Source organism: Rhinatrema bivittatum, chromosome 5 (assembly GCF_901001135.1).
Source record: "Rhinatrema bivittatum chromosome 5, aRhiBiv1.1, whole genome shotgun sequence".
Classification (NCBI taxonomy): domain Eukaryota; kingdom Metazoa; phylum Chordata; class Amphibia; order Gymnophiona; family Rhinatrematidae; genus Rhinatrema; species Rhinatrema bivittatum.
The window spans coordinates 334,737,653-334,751,788 of NC_042619.1; the positions used below are offsets into that span (position 1 = coordinate 334,737,653).

The 14,136-nt window shown below is 46.9% G+C and overlaps 1 protein-coding gene across 1 annotated transcript in view; it reads left to right on the forward strand.

Moving 5' to 3' along the window:
• KCNIP3 (potassium voltage-gated channel interacting protein 3) overlaps window positions 1-14,136 on the forward strand; it is a 465,763-nt gene that overhangs the window by 276,722 nt on the left and 174,905 nt on the right. The gene's annotated exons all lie outside the window — the stretch shown is intronic.

A 14,136-nucleotide genomic window follows, 5' to 3' on the forward strand; every position in this document is an offset into this window, starting at 1 on the left:
CCCTCATGACACCAAAAGGTCACAAAAGCAAGAATGGAGAAGATGGGACTCCTTTTCCGTGCTCACACCACGACGCCGTCCATCGCATCGACGTCATCGGAACCGGCACCGTCGAAGTCGCACCATCATCGACAACCGTCCGGTGACCGCCTGCCATCGAAGTCTTCACGGCCATCGACTCCCATTTCTCCCCCTCAAGGTCGAGGGGATCGAAGGGAGAAACATCGCCATTGGCATCATAAGTTTCAGACCGTCGAGGGAGTGAAATCATCGACCTTGCCACCATCGAAAAAGCCCCGTCCAGGAACGGCACCGACAGCTCCTGCGACCGGGACATCGAGGCCACCCTCACCCGATTGGGGTTTGGGAGTCACAATTCCGCCTGTAAAGGTGGTCCCTCCGACTGTGCCTCAGCCTCCCTCTTCCATCATGGAGCAGGAGCTGATTGCCCCAGGTCTCCGGGAAGAACTGGACCGGCTGGTCCAGGAGGCCATCGACAAGGCGATGCAATGACTCCAGGTCCCTCCGACACCGGCACCGAGAGTGGAACCGGTCACGACCCGATTCCAGCTGCGCTGGCACTGCTGCTATCCCGGATGGAGGCGCTCATGACTGCCCTTCCACCGGTGATTCCCGGGTCTCCGATGGCCCCGGTGCGCTCCCCGATGACAGCTACATCGGGAGGAGAAACGCATTCCTCCTTCGGGGGTATTGCCTCAGCCATCGATGCCATGTCGTCCCTCGCCACCGATTCATTCATCGGGAGCGATGCACCATCAATGCCTTCGATGCCGGCACCGATGCCCCCCAAGGGCGTCCACGGTGCCCCTGGTGATTCCTTCGATTTTCTCGGAGCCTCAGCCGGGCCCTTCGGGTATCCAACCCCCTTCTCGTCCTACAGGTCAGCCTTCTGATCCTTATGACACCTGGGGTGATGATACTTCCACAGACACCGATGATTTACCTTCACCTCCTTCTCCTACTGAAAGTAGAAAGTGTTCTCCTCCAGAGGGACCTCTCTTTCATTAATTTTGTGAAGGAAATGTCAGAATTGGTCCCTTTCCAGCTTCAGACGGAGCAAGATGATAGGCACCAAATGATGGAGCTTCTCCAATTCCTGCATGCCCCTAAAGTGATCACTTCTATTCCCATTCATTAAGTTCTTCTTGACCTCCTCAAAAAGAACTGGGAAAACCCTGGATCCATTGCCCCAGTACACAGAAAGGCTGATACTACTTATCTGGTACAGTCAGCCCCTGGTTTTCAAAAATCTCAGCTCGACCACCACTCAGTTGTGGTGGAATCGGCTCAAAAGAAATCAAAAGGACAAAACCACACTCCTCTACCCCTCCTGTCAAGGAATACAAGTTCCTCGACAATATTGGTCATCGAGTGTTCCAAGGGGCCATGCTCATCTCCAGGATTGCTTCTTACCAGCTGTACATGACCAAATACAACAGGGTCATTTTCAAGCAAATACAGGAATTCTCTGAAACCCTGCCTGACCAATTTCAAGAACATCTTCAAACCCTTGTCAACAAGGGGTTTGAGGCAGGAAAGCATGAGATAAGAACAGCTTACGATATCTTCGACACCTCCACTAGAGTGTCTGCAACTGCTATTTCGGCAAGACGCTGGGCCTGGCTCAAATCTTCTGACCTTCGTCCAGAAGTACAAGACAGGCTCTCTGACCTGCCCTGTATTAGGAGATAATCTGTTCAGCGAACAGATTCAGCAAATAGTGGCTGAATTAAAGGACCATCATGAGACCCTCAAACAGCTCTCATCGATACCTTCTGACTTCCCCTCTAGACAGCCCTTCAAGAAGGACTCTAAGAAGTCATTCTTCCGCCCAAGGAAGTACTATCCTCCACCAACAAGGTCCCGAGTTACGAGGCCTTATCAAAAATCTCAGCCTCGCCAGCCCCGGAAGCAAAAGCCGCAAGCAGCTCCCCAGCTGGGGCCTGCTTCAAGTTTTTGACTTTCCCTTCGAGAGCAGCAGCCTGATTCCTCTGCCAGGCATACCAGTGGGAGGTCGATTGTGCCACTTCATGGCATGTGGCCAATCAATCACAAACGGACCAATGGGTGCTAGCAATCATTGCTCAGGGTTACTACCTGAACTTTCTTGCTCTTCCATTGGAATCACCACCTCTACAAGTGTGGAGAGTAACCAACCACTCTGTCCTTCTGGAGCAAGAGGTTTCCCTTCTTCTCCAGTTAAGAGCAATAGAACCCGTCCCTCTTTCGCAACAAAGCCTAGGGTTCTATTCCCGGTACTTTTTGATCCCCAAAAAATCTGGGGGGCTTCGTCCAATTCTGGACCTTCGTGCCCTCAACAAGTACCTCCAGCGAGAAAAGTTCAAGATGGTAACCTTGGGCTCACTTCTACCTCTTCTACAAAGAGGAGACTTGCTCTGCTCTCTGGACCTCCAGGACGCGTACACCCACATTGCGATAGCTCCAGCTCATCTCAAGTACCTCAGGTTTTTAGTAGGCCCAAAGCACTATCAATACCGGGTGCTTCCATTCGGCCTAGCATCGGCACCACGAGTCTTTACCAAATGTCTTGTGGTTGTCGCAGCCTTTCTCAGGAAAGAAGGTGTTCACGTCTACCCCTATCTAGATGACTGGTTAATCAGGGCCCCAACCCAGCAAGCCGCTTGATCGTCCCTGGATTTGACCCTACACACTCTAATTTCTCTAGGATTTCTTGTCAGTTACGAGAAATCCTATTTAGTCCCATCTCAAACCTTATCGTTCATTGGGGCAGACTTGGACACCTTACAGGCAAAAGCCTTTCTACCTCAACGAGTGCAAACCCTCGTATCCCTCGCTCATCAGTTGCAGTCTCAGTATACAGCAACAGCTCAACAATTCCTTGTCCTTCTCGGACACATTGCGTCCTCAGTCCATCTCACACCAATGGCCCGCTTGGCCATGAGAGTCATGCATTGGACTCTGAGGTCACAATGGATTCAAGCGACTCAGCCTCTGTCAACCATTGTCCACATCACTGATGCACTCCGTCTGTCTATCGCCTGGTGGAAAGATCAGAACAATCTCCTCCAGGGACTGCCTTTTCACCTGCCAGATCCTCAAATCATTCTCACCACCGGCGCTTCCAACCTCGGCTGGAGAGCTCATGTAAACGATCTGCAGTCACAAGGATTTTGGTCTCCAGAGGAAGCCAAACACCAGATAAATTTCCTGGAGCTTCGAGCGATGCGATATGCTCTCAGAGCTTTTCAGGATTGCCTATCAAATCACGTCATCCTGATTCAGACGGACAACCAGGTGACCATGTGGTACATCAACAAGCAGGGAGGCACAGGCTCCTTCCTTCTGTGTCAGGAAGCTGCACAGATTTGGGCGGAAGTGCTCTCCCACTCGATGTACCTCAGGGCCACCTATTTGCCGGGAGTGCACAATGTCTTGGCAGATAAACTGAGTCGTGTCTTCCAACCGCACGAGTGGTCTCTCAATCCCTCTGTAGCGACCTCTCTCTTCCAGCAATGGGGTCATCCCCATATAGACCTCTTTGCGTCCCCTCAGAACCACAAGGTGGACAATTACTGCTCCCTCATTCGGAGCGAGCGCTCTCAGCCCAGAGATGCATTCTCCCTCTCGTGGGCAGCCGGTCTGCTTTATGCATTCCCTCCACTTCCTCTTCTCTCGAAGACTCTCGTGAAGCTCAGTCAGGACAAGGGAACCATGATCCTGATAGCACCTCACTGGCCACGCCAAGTGTGGTTTCCCATACTCCAGGATCTCTCCATCCGCAGGCACATTCCCTTGGGAACGCACCCGCTTCTGATCACTTAGAACGACGGATGTCTACGCCATCCCAATCTTCAGGCCTTGTCCCTGACGGCATGGATGTTGAAAGGTTAATTCTTCAACCACTTAACCTTTCAGATTTGGTTTCTCGTGTCCTTTTGCTTCACGAAAGCCTTCTACAAGAAAATCTTATTCCTATAAATGGAAAAGGTACACATCATGGTGTTCTTCGCAATCCCTTGATCCCTTTTCCTGTCCAATCCCTAGGTTTCTGGACTATCTCTAGCATTTATCGGAATCAGGTCTAAAGACCTCTTCCATCAGAATGCATGTCAGTGCTGTAGCCGCCTTCCATAAAGGTGTCGGGGATGTCCCTATATCGGTACAACCCCTCGTAACACGTTTTCTTAAAGGCTTGCTCCATATCAAGCCACCTTTACGTCCTCCGGCCCCTTCTTGGGACCTTAATCTGGTTCTCGGGGAGCTCATGAAACCACCCTTCGAACCTCTTCACTCCTGTGACCTAAAATATCTCACATGGAAAGTGATTTTCCTTTTGGCTATCACTTCAGCTCGCAGGGTTAGTGAGTTACAGGCCCTAGTTATCTATCTGCCTTACACTAAACTCCTGCAGGACTGGGCGGTGGTACTCTTCCGCACTCACCTTAAGTTTTTGCCTAAAGTAGTTTCGGAGTTTCACATTAATCAATCCATCATACTACCTATCTTCTTTCCCAAGCCCCACTCCAACCCAGGGGAACAGGCTCTGCATACCCTTGACTGTAAATGGGCTCTAGCATTCTACCTAGACCGTACAGTTGCCCACAGGAAAAGCACTCAGTTATTCGTCTCTTTCCATCCCAACAAACTAGGGCAACCTGTGGGTAAGCAGACTCTCTCCTCCTGGTTGGAGGACTGCATATCCTTTTGCTATCAGCAAGCAGGCATTCCTTTTCAAGACCGTGTTAAAGCACACTCTGTGAGGGCCATGGCGACTTCAGTAGCACACCTACGATCGGTGCCGCTTCCTGACATTTGCAGAGCTGCCACCTGGAGTTCTCTCCACACTTTCGCAGCCCACTATTGCCTAGACAAAGCCGGAAGACAAGATTCCATCTTCGGCCAATCTGTCCTGCGTAACCTATTTGCAACGTGACGTACCAACACCTTTCCACCTGCCCGGTGGGGTTCAGGATGCCCTCTACCAAATTCCACCCCAGTTGTTGTGCCTGTTGCATGCCGTTGGGTACATTTGGTGCATGTTTGGACATCCTCAGCTCGGTACTCACCCATATGTGAGGACTACCATCCTGCTTGTCCTGTGAGAAAGCAAATGTTGCTTAACTGTAACAGGTGTTCTCACAGGACAGCAGGATGTTAGTCCTCACGAAATCCGCCCGCCGCCCCGCGGTGTTGGGTTCGTAACGTTTTGTTTTATTTTTTCGGCACTGCTTGTAGCTATCAAATAAGACTGAAGGGGGACCCCTGCTGGCTGCAGGGTTAGTGCCATGCTGGGCATGCCCAGTAGGGGCCAGTCAAAGTTCTGGAAACTTTGATAGAAGTTTTCCGTGATTGGGCTCCATCCTGATGATGTCACCCATATGTGAGGACTAACATCCTGCTGTCCTGTGAGAACACCTGTTACAGGTAAGCAACATTTCCTTTATCCATTGATAAGCAGGGCATTTAGCCATGCATGCTGGGTGACGTCATCCGTGATGTCACGAAGGCAGAGCTTACTCTCTTAGCTCGAAGAGCTTTGAAGTGCGCATGACCTCGACTTCCCGCGCTCCTTGAGCTTCCCTTCAGTTTTTATTTTCCACGGTATTACAAAGACATGTGGCTACTCTCTTCATCCCTCAGAAGAAAGAAAACCAAAGAATTTCGTCAGAAAAAGAAAACAATGCCGAAAAGCCCAGGATTTAAATATTGCTCCTGCGGTAAAATCATGTCATGACCGACGGCCATAATTAGTTATTTATGCCTCGGTCCCGACCATGATCAGGCCGCATGCAGGGACTGTGGCAGAATGTCCCCGCGGGCGAGAAGACTGAGAGCAGAGAAAATGGAGAGGCTGAGGCACTCATATGCCCCCTCTCCAGCTGATAAAAGATCAACAAAGTCTTCCCCAGGAAAACAAAAGCCCCGGTCTGAGACTTCTCGACGCACGCATTCGGCCTCGAAGGGCCGTGCACCGAAAACTGCGTCGGTGACCATGCATCATGTGTCGAGCGCCGCACCGAATATGACTCATATGACGCATGTGTCGTTAAAACCTGCATCGCTTAAATCTACTCTGCCTCGTACGACGCAATCGATGCATGCGTCAACACCATCAAAAGCGTCGATATCTACGAAGCATTACAACGCAACGAAGACATCCACAACGCAGTCAACTCATAAAGTTAAGAAGCCTTCTCACACTCAACCAGAGAAGCCGAATTCAGCACCTAAACTGCAAGATAGACCACGTAAGTCATCATCAAAAACAAAACATATTACACCTCCATTGGGGCACCATCTTCAACTAGATCTGCTCTTCAGCATCCTACATCTCCGCTCGGGGATCACCACTCTCCTTAGTCAATATTATCTGATATTATAATTGACGAACCAGCGGGAAGTTGGGACTCATCACCAGATCTTGCTTCTCTTCCTAAACAATCAAAAAATAGGACAAGATCTCCTCACGTACCACTTCCTAAAAGGCCTGTTAAACAATCCAAAAAATCTGCCAAAATACCTGACCAACCTCATCGCCCAACAGCTCAAGAGACAATGTCTCAAATCACTATGCTGTTACACACCTTTTTCCAAGGATTACCACCAGATCCTAACTTTTTACTGCCGGATCCCCAAGATCCTGCATCAACACATGTTTCTTCCTGCTTCTCACCTCATGATCTACCATCTGCACAACACTCCAATTCTCCTGCATCGTCTGTACATACGATCTCCCAGGATCTTTCTCCTTTGTCATCTCCGGGAAGTTCAACGGGTATTCCATCAGACCCTCCACAAGATCTTCCCCAATCTACTTCACCGCCGGAAGATCTCACACTAATTCCTTGAAAAGCTGGGTTTAGCTCTCAGTATAGAAACTCGGAAACAGCCTTTCCAATCACAAAGACCTCAGCCTCAAATGCAAGGACAGAGCTTACGTCAAAGAACCCAGATGCAACAAAAACCTCAAGCTTCTCAGCAGACACCTAAACAATCTTTTTAAATCCACTTGCCACAACAGCAGTTCAGGTGGGGGGGGGGGGACTATCCTTGTTTCATTCCCAATGGTCCGATATCACCAAGAACAATGGTTATTGAGCATAATCTCGCAAGGTTACTGACTACGTTTCAGTTCCTTTCGAACTCTTCCCCATCTCAATTCTTCCAAAACTCCTCTGATTCAAATTCCCTTGCTCATGAAGGAAATATTGCTTCTCCTTCAACAGAAGGCAATCCGGCCAGTGCCTTCCTTTCAAAGGGAAAACAACTTCTATTCCCAGTACTTCCTCATTCCCAAAAAATCAGAAGGCCTATGCCCCATCTTGGATTTCAGAGCACTAAACAAACATCTCGCAAAAGAAAAATTCAAGATGACTTCTCTCAAAACGGTACTTCCTTTTCTGCAGACAAACGACTAGATGTGCTCACTTAGATCTAAAGGACACTTACATTCCAATTCACAAGAATTTTTGGCATTACCTCTGTTTTCAAGTTGCAAATCACCACTACCAATACAAAGTACTTCCATTTTGTCTCTCCTCTGCCCGATGAGTCTTCACAAAATGGTCTTTGCTGTTGTTGTGGCACCACTTATGCAAACAAGGAATAAACATATTTCCTTACTTGAACGATTGGCTGTTTGTATCTTCCAATGCTCAACTCCTAAAAAATCAGGTAGAATGGACACCCCTCTATCTAGAAAGCTTGGATTGGATAGTAAACTATGAAAAGTCCCAGCTCTATCCCTCCCAAACCATTCAATTCATAGGAGCAATTATTCAAACCCCACTTTCCAGAGCCTTTCTACCTCCAGACAGAATCAAAACTTTACAGTTCCTTTCTCGAACTGTACTATGTCGGGAAGGTAGTTCCGGCTCGGCACATTATGGTACTCTCTTGGGTCATATGGCCGCAGCAAATTCATGTGGTCCAAAGTACTCATATCCACATACAACGCCTCCAGTGGGGTCTAAAATCTCAATGGAACCAGCTGACGCAGCAGATGTCTCACAAGGTAAGAACATAAGAAAATGTCATACTGGGTCAGACCAAGTGTCCATCAAGCCCAGCATCCTGTTTCCAACAGTGGCCAATCCAGGCCATAAGAACCTGGCAAGTACCCAAAAACTAAGTCTATTCCATGTTACCATTGCTAATGGCAGTGGCTATTCTCTAAGTGAACTTAATAGCAGGTAATGGACTTCTCCTCCAAGAACTTATCCAATCCTTTCTTAAACACAGCTATACTAACTGCACTAACCACATCTTCTGGCAACAAATTCCAGAGTTTAATTGTGCGTTGAGTAAAAAAGAACTTTCTCCAATTAGTTTTAAATGTGCCCCATGCTAACTTCATGGAGTGCCCCCTAGTCTTTCTACTATCCAAAAGAGTAAATAACCGATTCACATCTACCGGTTCTAGACCTCTCATAATTTTAAACATCTCTATCATATCCCCCCTCAGCCATCTCTTCTCCAAGCTGAAAAGTCCTAACCTCTTTAGTCTTTCCTCATAGGGGAGCTGTTTCATTCCCCTTATCATTTTGGTAGCCCTTCTCTGTACCTACTCCATCGCAATTATATCTTTTTTGAGATGCGGCGACCAGAATTGTACACAGTATTCAAGGTGCGGTCTCACCATGGAGCAATACAGAGGCATTATGACATTTTCCGTTTTATTCACCATTCCCTTTCTAATAATTCCCAACATTCTGTTTGCTTTTTTGACTGCCGCAGCACACTGAACCAACAATTTCAATGTGTTATCCACTATGACACCTAGATCTCTTTCTTGGGTTGTAACACGAGTTACAGTTTCCATAGTGGCTTTGCCCGTCCATCTTAAACGAAGGAAACCCATTCCAACATTCCCCTCATCAGTTAATCATCACAACAGATACATCTCTTACATCTAGAAACTCAAGGGCTATGGTCGGAAACCAATCAGTGTCTCCAAATAAATTTGTTGGAACTCAGGGCAATAAGTAACTCCCTGATAACATTCCAGTCATGGATACAGGAGAAGTCAGTAATGATTCATACCAACAATCAACAAGCGTATGGAATCAATGCCAAAGAGGGTAATTGAGAAACAAGAGATCGACAGAGGGACTCTTATTTATATTTTTATATTTTATTTTCCTTAATACGTAGATTTGAGTTACATGGTTTTTATTTTATATTGAATTTTATTGTATTTTATTCTGTTTCTAACTTTTTATGATGATTTTTGCTTATGTAAACCGTAAAGATAGAATCTTGTGTTCTGTGTAACGGTATATAAAAAATTGCATAAATAAATAAATACATAGAAATAAATTAATATAAACAAGCAGGGAGGATCTGGTTCCTTGACTCTTTGCAAAGAAGCGGTTCAAATATGGGAGTGGGCCAAACACAACAAGATCTTCCTTCAGGCATCCTACCTACCGGGACTTGCAAACACATGAGCAGACAAACTCAGCCGAGTTTTCCACCCACACAAATGGTTACTCAAGCAAACAGAAGCAGACAAGATCTTCGCAAACTGGGGTACTCTGGAGATAGACCTCTTTGCATCAGAAGAGAATCGGAAGGTAGAGAAATTTTTCTCTCTTCTTCCCAGTATACACAGGATGTCGCAGGATGCTTTCCTGATTCCGTGGGGGAGGGGCCTTCTATACGCCTTTCCTCCCATACCACTAATCTCACGCACAGTCCAGAAATGTATTGCAGACAGAGCAGATTTAATCCTAATAGCTCCTGCATGGCCAAGACAACCATGGTATACTTATCTTCTTCATCTTTCATTCAACCCTCCAATACCACTGTCCAAGGACCCGTCCTCCTTTCACAAGACAGAAGGACTCTAATTCACCCCATGCAGTCCTCCCTTTACTTGATGGTGTGGAGATTGAACGGCAAATATTGAGCTCACTGGATCTCTCCCCAAACATAATGGACATTCTCATTGCATCACAGAAACCTTCCACCAGAAGAAATTATGCTTTCAAATAGAAATGGTACTTGAAATGGTGCATCCCTCAAGGAATCGACCCCTTTTCTTGTCCTCCAAAATCACTATTGACTTATCTCCACAGACTATCCCTTTCAGGGCTAGCAGTAACGTCCATCAGAGTTCACCTTAGTGCTATTGCAGCTTATATTGTCACGGATAATGGCTGCTCCATCTCTTCCCATTCTTTGATTTCCAAATTTATGAAGGGCTTGCTTCATCTGCACCCACCTTTTACAAAACCAGTAGTTCCATGGGATATTAATCTAGTCTTCGAAGCGTTGATGAATCCACCCTTTGAACCCATGTAAACCCATGCCAGATCGAACACCGGTATATAAAAACAAATAAATAAATAAATGTCATCTTCTATGCTAAAATTCTTAACCTGGAAAGTTCTGCAAGAAGAATAAGTGAACTATAAGCACTGGTAATCAATTTTCCATATCTTCAATTCTACCATGACAAAGTGGTATTACGAACTCACCTTCCTTTCTACCAAAAGTAGTATCTGCCTTTCACTTGAACAAAACAATCTCCTTACTGGACTTTTGCCAAACCACATTCTGACGATCGACAAAAACTTCTTCATACCTTGGACTGTAAGAGAGCTTTAGCCTATTACAAAAACATGACTGACCCAATCAGACATTCAGTTGTTTGTTTCCTTCAACCCAAACAATCCAGGTCATCCGGTATCAAAGCAAACACTTTCTAAATGGCTTACCGCCTGTATCCAATACTGCTATTCTAAAAAGTCGATACCTCTGGCCAGTCCAGTTAAAGCTCATTAGATCAGAGCGACTGCGGCTTCCATTACACATATCCAGGGGGTGCCAATCCAAGACATTTGCAGGGCAGCAACCTGGTCGTTCATTCATACAGTTACATCATACTACTGCCTCGATTAGCAATCTGCATCAGATTCCTCATTGGGATCTGCAATTCTAAAAACTGTTTCAAAGCCTTAATGGCTGTCCACATTCCATAGGTTGCAAAAAAATAAATAAATAAATAAATAAATAATATTTTACATTGCAATATCGTCTCTGCAACCTATGAGCTTGGAACTCCCAGCATGCATGGCTAATGCCCTGCTTATCAACGGAAAAAAAGCAAGTTTGCTTACCGTAAACGGTATTTTCCGTAGATAGCAGGGAATTTAGCCATGCATTCCCTCCCACCTCCCTGGATAGCCCTCCGTCATAGCAACGCCTACACCAGCACTTAGCTTGGAAAACCAACTGAAGGGAAGCTCGAGGAGCGCAGGAAGCCGAGGTCATGCGCACTTCAAAGCTCTTCGCGCTAAGAGAGTAAGCTCCGCATTCGTGACATTATGGAGGACGTCACCCAGAATGTATGGTTAAATTTCCTACTATCTACGGAAAACACCGTTTACGGTAAGCAAACTTACCTTTATTTGCTGCCTTACTGACTATTAAAAGCACAAAACACACAAACACACTAAATAATATTCCCCAATAGTTAACTTTGCCCTAAGACTTTTAAGAAAGAAAATTTCCCAAGCAAAACTTACTGATTCCTTTCAGCCACCAGCATGGTGATCCTCTCTTCTCAGTGCCGCAGCAACATCTGTGGCACACCTCTTCACTGTACCACTTCTGTATATCTACAAAGCGGTGACCTGGTCATCTGTACATACATGTGAGGCAGCACCCCATTGTTCCCCTATTTACCGGTGCAGGACCAGGCTAGATGCCTGGCCCATTTTAAATGCCTTAAGGAGAGTATGCTCTATAGGTGGGATCCTGCTGGGTAGGTGGGGCATAACCAGAGATTGGGGAATAAGAGCTGGGATCCAGTTGGGGATAACCAGACCATGCCTGAGGTCTCGGAGGAAGGCAGCTCCTGTGCATAACGCTGTCCAAACTTTGAGCTGAGACGAAGCAACACACTATAAGTAAGGAGTGTACACTTTCTGAGGAGAAGACAGTCTATGGTTGTGCATGTGTGAAGTTATAATAAAGAGTGTCTGTTTTAAGAAGGCTGGAGTCAATCTAGTTTGTCCCCAGGCCTGTGAGAATCACTGCTCATTCCCACAATACCTTTATATCTCATTACTGCCATGACCAGCAAGCAGCCTCAGACAGTGTCCTGGGTGCAGCATATTGCGTAATACAGTTAGAGGTCAAAGCAGTCCACGCACTGGGCGGGTTGCAACACATCAACTACAGACTGATATCCTACAGAGATGTGAATCGTGTGATCGATCGTCTTAACGATCGATTTTGGCTGGGGGGGGAGGGAATCGGATCGTCGCGGTTTTGTTTTGTTTTTTTTTTAAATCGTGTAAATCGTAAATCAGGGGAGGGCGGGAAAACCGGCACATTAAAACAACCCTAAAACCCACCCCGACCCTTTAAAATAAATCCCCCACCCTCTCGAACCCCCCCAAAATGTTTTAAATTACCTGGGGTCCAGTGGGGGGGTCCCGGTGTGATCTTCCACTCTCGGGCCACGGGTGCATTAATAGAAATGGCGCCGGTGCTACCTTTGCCCTGTCATATGACAGGGCAAAGGTAGCGCCGGCGCCATTTTGGCTCCTGTCCCCCGATGTCACGAGCGCAGGAGATCGCTCCCGGACCCCCGCTGGACCCCCAAGGACTTTTGGCCAGCTTGGGGGGGGCCTTCTGACCCCCACAAGACTTGCCAAAAGTCCAGCGGGGGTCCGGGAGCGACCTCCTGCCGTATTGCAAAATGGCGCCGGCCATATTGCCGTATTGCAAAATGGCGCCTGCCATACGGCCATACGGCTGGCGCCATTTTGCAATACGGCAATACGGCAGGAGGTCGCTCCCGGACCCCCGCTGGACTTTTGGCAAGTCTTGTGGGGGTCAGGAGGCCCCCCAAGCTGGCCAAAAGTCCCTGGGGGTCCAGCGGGGGTCCGGGAGCGATCTCCTGCGCTCGTGACTTCGGGGGATAGGAACTCTCGGGCCACTCTCGTGGCCCGAGAGTGGAAGATCACACCGGGACCCCCCCCACTGGACCACAGGTAATTTAAAACATTTTGGGGGGGGGTTCGGGAGGGTGGGAATTTATTTTAAAGGGTTGGGGTGGGTTTTAGGGTTGTTTTAGTGTGCCGGTTTTCCCGCCCTCCCCCTTCCCCTCCCCCTTCCCCCGATTTACGATTTTTGACGATAAATCGGGGGAATTCCTATTGAATCGCGCCTCTAACGATTTTTGACGATTTAAAATATATCGGACGATATTGTAAATCGTCAAAAAACGATTCACATCCCTAATATCCTACCACATCTACATCTCTGCAGCGACCAGATGAACTGTAGTTTCCTGCATACAATAGCAACCCGAGGCTGGGGGCTCCCAGAAAGCATGGCTAATTCAGCCTGCTTATCAACTGGGAAAAAGCAAGTTTGCTTACCATAAATGGTGTTTTCCATAGATAGCAGGATGAATTAGCCATGCCACCCTGCCCTCCTCCCTGGACCACCTCTCTGCAAAAAATAAAACGCATTTCACTTAATAGCTTGAATATCAACTGAAGAGAAGATGGATTTGTTCGGGGAAACCACCACACATAAGCACAAAACAAAGCTCTGTACACTAAGAGAAAGTCCGCCCCGTGCCACCAGAGGATGTCACCCAGAAAGCATGGCTAATTCATCCTGCTATCTAAGGAAAACACTATTTACGGTAAGAAAACTTGCATTTTCCCTCACTTATTTAGTTAAAGTTTAGCCCGTTTATTTATTTAAAGTTTTTATAGACCGACATTCATTGTGGAATATCACATCAGTTAAACTGAGTTTCCAGGTAACAAATTTAGCAACAGGCTTTACATTAAAATAGAGGTCACAAGAACAAAATTAGCAACGGGCTTTACATCAAAATTGCGGTCAAGATTAAGTAGCAAAGCAGATGTGAGAGGAGAAAGAGGGGATAAGAGAGAAAAAAAAAAAGAGGGGGGTTCCAGGATATTTACAATAGAAGGCGTTAGAATATTTACATTAAGTTGCATTATGAACTGAGTGAAAGCAAAAGCTATTTAGAATTTAGTATAGAAGGAACAGCAATGCAATATATCACGAGGTCCAAAAGTATGTGAAAGGTTGTTGTGTAGAGTCAGGTAAAGGCCTGCTTGAACAGCCAAGTTTTAA